This window comes from Arachis stenosperma, chromosome 10 (assembly GCF_014773155.1).
Source record: "Arachis stenosperma cultivar V10309 chromosome 10, arast.V10309.gnm1.PFL2, whole genome shotgun sequence".
NCBI lineage: Eukaryota > Viridiplantae > Streptophyta > Magnoliopsida > Fabales > Fabaceae > Arachis > Arachis stenosperma.
The window spans coordinates 61,375,174-61,380,623 of NC_080386.1; the positions used below are offsets into that span (position 1 = coordinate 61,375,174).

Below are 5,450 nucleotides of genomic sequence, written 5' to 3' on the forward strand. Positions count from 1 at the left end.
TGACTTTCTTACTCAGCTGGCCCACTTGTGCCTCCAAATTTCTAATGGAGGATCTTGTCTCACTCCTGAAACATAAAATGGCCTTTGATAGATCAGAGACTAAGTTTGCTAAATTAGAAGGGCTCTGCTCAGAATTCTCTGTTTGTTGCTGAGAAGATGATGGAAAAGGTTTGTTATTGCTGAGCCTGTTTCTTCCACCATTACTAAAGCCTTATTGAGGTTTTTGTTGATCCTTCCATGAGAAATTTGGATGATTTCTCCATGATGAATTATAGGTGTTTCCATAAGGTTCACCCATGTAATTAACCTCTGTCATTGTAGGGTTTTCAGGATCATAAGCTTCTTCTTCAGAAGATGCCTATTTAGTACTGTTGGATGCATTTTGCCATCCATTCAGACTTTGAGAAATCATGTTGACTTGCTGAGTCAACACTTTGTTCTGAGCCAATATGACATTCAGAGCATCAATTTCAAGAACTCCCTTCCTCTGAGGTGTTCCATTATTCACGGAATTTCTCTCAGAAGTGTACATGAATTGGTTATTTGCAACCATGTCAATAAGTTCCTGAGCTTCTGCAGGCATTTTCTTTAGGTGAATGGATCCACCTGCAGAATGGTCCAATGACATTTTGGAAAACTCAAATAGACCATAATAGAATATATCTAATATGGTCCATTCTGAAAACATGTCAGAAGGACACTTTTTGGTCATCTGCTTGTATCTTTCCCAAGCTTCATAGACGGATTCACCATCTTTTTGCTTGAATGTTTGAACATCCACTCTAAGCTTGCTCAGCTTTTGAGGAGGAAAGAATTTATCCAAGAAGGCCGTGACCAGCTTATCCCAGGAGTCCAGGTTATCTTTAGGTTGTGAGTCCAACCATGTTCTAGCTCTGTCTCTTACAACAAAAGGGAAAAGCATGAGACTGTAGACTTCAGGATCTACTCCATTTGTCTTAACAGTCTCACAAATCTGCAAGAACTCAGTTAAAAACTGATAAGGATCTTCAGATGGAAGTCCATGAAACTTGCAGTTCTGTTGCATCAAAGCAACTAATTGAGGTTTCAGCTCAAAATTGTTTGCTCCAATGGCAGGAATTGAGATGCTTCTTCCATCAAACTTGGACGTTGGTTTAGTGAAATCAGCAAGCATCCTTCTTGCATTATCGGCTGCCATCTCCTTCTCTTGTTCGAAAATTTCAGAAAGTTTGCCTCTGGATTGTTGTAATTTAGCTTCTCTTAGTTTCCTCTTCAGATTCCTTTTAGGTTCTGGATCAGCTTCAACAAAGATGCCTCTTTCCTTATTTCTGCTCATATGAAAGAGAAGAGAAAAAGAAAAGGAAGAGGAATCCTCTATGTCACAGTAAAGAGGATCCTTATTGTTAGTAGAAGAAGAAAATAATAAAGAAAGGAGAATCCAAACACAAGGGTAAGGATAGAGGCAGTGATTGGAGATGAAGAGAGGTGAAGAGAAGTGTTAGTAAATAAATAAATAAATAGAAGAAGAGAGAGAGGGAGAATTCAAAAATAATTTTGAAAAAGTAGTTAATGATTTTTGAAAATTAAAGATAAGATATAATTAAAATTAAAATTTTAAAATAATTAAAAAGAATTTTTGAAAAATAGATGAGATATTTTCAAAAATTAAAGAGGAAAAAGTAGTTAGGTGCTTTTGAAAAAGATAAGAAACAAATAAAAAGTCAAATAGTTAGTTGAAAAAGATATTAAAATCAAATTTGAAAAGATAAGAAGATAAGAAGTTATATAAGATATTTTGAAATCAAATTTTTGAAAAAGATAAAATTTTAAAAAAGATATGATAAAAAGATAAGATAAGATAGATTTAATTTTTAAAATTAAAATTAATTACTTAACTAACAAGAAACTAAAAGATAAGATTCTAAAATTTAAAGATTGAACCTTTCTTAACAAGAAAGTAACAAACTTCAAATTTTTGAATCAATCATATTACTTGTTAGTATAATTTTCAAAAATCAAGATAAAATTAAGAAAAAGATTTTTTCAAAAAATATTTAAAAAGATTTTCGAAAATTAATAAGAAAAATGAAAAAGATTTAATTTTTGAAAAAGTTTTAAAAAGATAAAATTTTTTTAAAATTGAAAATTTGACTTGACTTGTAAGAAACAACTAATTTTAAAAATTTTTTACCAAGTCAACTCAAATTTTTGAAAATTTGGAGAGAAATAAGGAAAAGATATTTTTTTATTTTTAAATTTTTAATGATGAGAGAGAAAAACACAAAAATGACCCAAAACATGAAAATTTTGGATCAAAACACATGATGCATGCAAGAACACTATGAATGTCAAGATGAACACTAAGAACACTTTGAAGATCATGATGAACATCAAGAACATATTTTTGAAAAATTTTTGATGCAAAGAAAACATGCAAGACACCAAACTTAGAATTCTTTAATGCATGGACACTATGAATGCAAAAATGCATATGAAAAACAACATACAACACAAAACAAGAAAACATCAAGATCAAACAAGAAGACTTGTCAAGAACAACTTGAAGATCATGAAGAACACCATGAATGCATGAATTTTCGAAAAATGCAAAAAAAAATTTTAAAGCATGCAATTGACACCAAACTTAAAAATTGACTCAATACTCAAACAAGAAACACAAAATATTTTTGGTTTTTATGATTTTATGATTTTTTTTGAATTTTTATTATTTTTTTTTTCAAAAATTATATTTTTGAAAAACGAAAATAAAGAAAAAAATTTTTGAACGATTTTTGAAAACTTTTTTGAAAGGAAAATAAAAAGAAAATTACCTAATCTGAGCAACAAGATGAACCGTCAGTTGTCCATACTCGAACAATCTCCGGCAACGGCGCCAAAAACTTGGTGGACGAAATTGTGATCATCAACAATAGCTCCAAAGATTTGGTGCTCTCAAACATGAATCTCACTTTGTCACAACTCTGCACAACTAACTAGCAAGTGTACTGGGTCGTCCAAGTAACACCTTACATGAGTAAGGGTCGATCCCACAGAGATTGTTGGTATTAAGCAAGCTATGGTCATCTTGTAAATCCCAGTCAGGCGGATTTAACTGGATTAAGAGATTATTGGTTTAAATAAAGATAATAAAATAAATAGAAAATAAAGATAAAGTTACTCATGTAATTCAATGGTGGGAATTTCAGATAGGTGTATGGAGGTGCTGTGTTCCTTCTGAATCTCTGCTTTTCTACTTCTTCCTTCTAGTTTTTCATCACTCCTTTCCATGGCAAGCTGTATGTAGGGCATCACCGTTGTCAATGGCTACTTTCCATCCTCTCAGTGAAAATGATCCAAATGCTCTGTCACAGCACGGCTAATCATCTGTCGGTTCTCAATCAGGTTGGAATAGAATCCTGTGATTCTTTTGCGTCTGTCACTAACGCCCAGCCTTCAGGAGTTTAAAGCTCGTCACAGTCATTCAATCCCGGAATCCTACTCGAAATACCACAGACAATGTTAGATTTTCCGGATTTCCATGAATGCCGTCATCAATTCTAGCTTATACCACGATGATTCTGATCAAGGAATCCAAGAGATATGCACCCGGCCTAAGGTAGAACGGAAGTGGTTGTCAGTCACGCACGTTCATAGGTGAGAATGATGATGAGTGTCACGGATCATCTCATTCATCAAGTTAAAGTGCAACGAATATCTTAGAACAGGAATAAATCGAATTGGATAGAAGATAGTAGTAATTGCATTAAAACTTGAGGTACAGCAGAGCTCCACATCCTTAATCTATGGTGTGTAGAAACTCCACCGTTGAAAATATATAAGTGAAAGGTCCAGGCATGGCCGAATAGCCAGCCCCCAAAACGTGATCACAGGATCAAAAATACAATTCAGGATCCAAGATGTCTAATATGATAGTAAAAAGTCCTATTTATACTAGACTAGCTACTAGGGTTTACAGGAGTAAGTAATTGATGCATAAATCCACTTTCGGGGCCCACTTGGTGTATGTTTGGGCTGAGCTTGATCTATCCACGAGCTGAGGCTTCTCTTGGAGTTGAACACCAAGTTGTAACGTGTTTTGGGCGTTCAACTCTGGTTCGTGACGCGTTTCTGGCGTTTAACTCCAGAATGCAGCATGGAGCTGGCGTTGAGCTCCAGTTTACGTCATCAAATTTCAAATAAAGTATGGACTATTATATATTTCTGGAAAGATCTGGATGTCTTCTTTCCAACGCCAATGAGAGCGCGCCATTTGGAGTTCTGTAGCTCCAAAAAATCCATTTCGAGTGCAGGAAGGTCAGATTCCAACAGCATCAGCAGTCCTTTGTCAGCCTTCTTTCAGAGTTTTGCTCAGGTCCCTCAATTTCAGCCAGAAAATACCTAAAATCACAGAAAAACACACAAACTCATAGTAAAGTCCAGAAATGTGAATTTAGCATAAAAACTAATGAAAACATCCCTAAAAGTAACTAGATCATACTAAAAACTACCTAAAAATAATGCCAAAAAGCGTATAAATTATCCGATCATCAGGCAGCTATGGGAAATTATATATCATATCGAAGCTCCAGATGTTAGCTTTTCAACGCAACTGGAACCGCATCATTTGGACCTCTGTAGCTAAAGTTATAGCTGTTTGAGTGCGAAGAGGTCAGGCCGGACAGCTTAGCAATTTCTCCAATTTCTTGTATTCCTTCCACTTTTGCATGCTTCCTTTCCATCCTCTGAGCCATTTCTGCCCTGTAATCTCTGAAATTACTTAACACACATATCAAGGCATCTAATGGTAATGAGAGAGGATTAAACATAGGGAACCTAATGCCAAAGAAGCATATTTTCAATCAAAGCACATAATTATGAAGGCAAATGTAAAACCATGCAAATAGTATGAATAAGTGGGTAAAGAGTTGATAAAAACCAATCAATTGAGCACAAGATAAACCTCATTGAATCTTGCATACCATCTCTGAGTGCGAGTCATTTCCCTTTTACTCTTAAAGCCGCAGAGAACTCTAAGCTGGCCATCTGTTTCAAGTAAACCATATTCAAGTGGAAAAATAAAGATAAGAGTCAAGGATTTTACCCACTTGAAGTCTGAATTGGGTGGTAATGGCCTTGGGATTAGTGTTTCTAGTGGTTCTGCAAGATCTACTCCCTTGTGGTCTTTAGTGAATTCCTCCACTTCTTCGCAAATTTTTTCTTTTCAGCCATGTCTTGATCAAAGTCACTGATATCTTCCTCGTCACTAAAGTCATAAATTGGAGGTTGAGAAAAGTCGACTCTGCATCATCTTCGTATTCACTTGGGAAAGATTCTTCTGTCTCAAAGAATTCACTTGCAGATGCAAGTTCATTGCTAAGAGAACTCGACTCGTGATCATCGTCAGCAAGGAAACTTGCTTCTTGGGTTATTCCGTCCAGTTCTTCATAAGATATCTGCATTAGAGGCTGTGC

At 35.1% G+C, this 5,450-nt stretch overlaps 1 non-coding gene across 1 annotated transcript; it reads left to right on the forward strand.

Annotated features, from left to right (window-relative positions):
• The first annotated feature begins 686 nt into the window (after window positions 1-686).
• On the forward strand, window positions 687-790 carry LOC130959266 (small nucleolar RNA R71). The gene has a single exon (XR_009078359.1). It is a non-coding gene; the product is annotated as a small nucleolar RNA R71 (small nucleolar RNA).
• The last annotated feature ends 4,660 nt before the right edge of the window (window positions 791-5,450 follow it).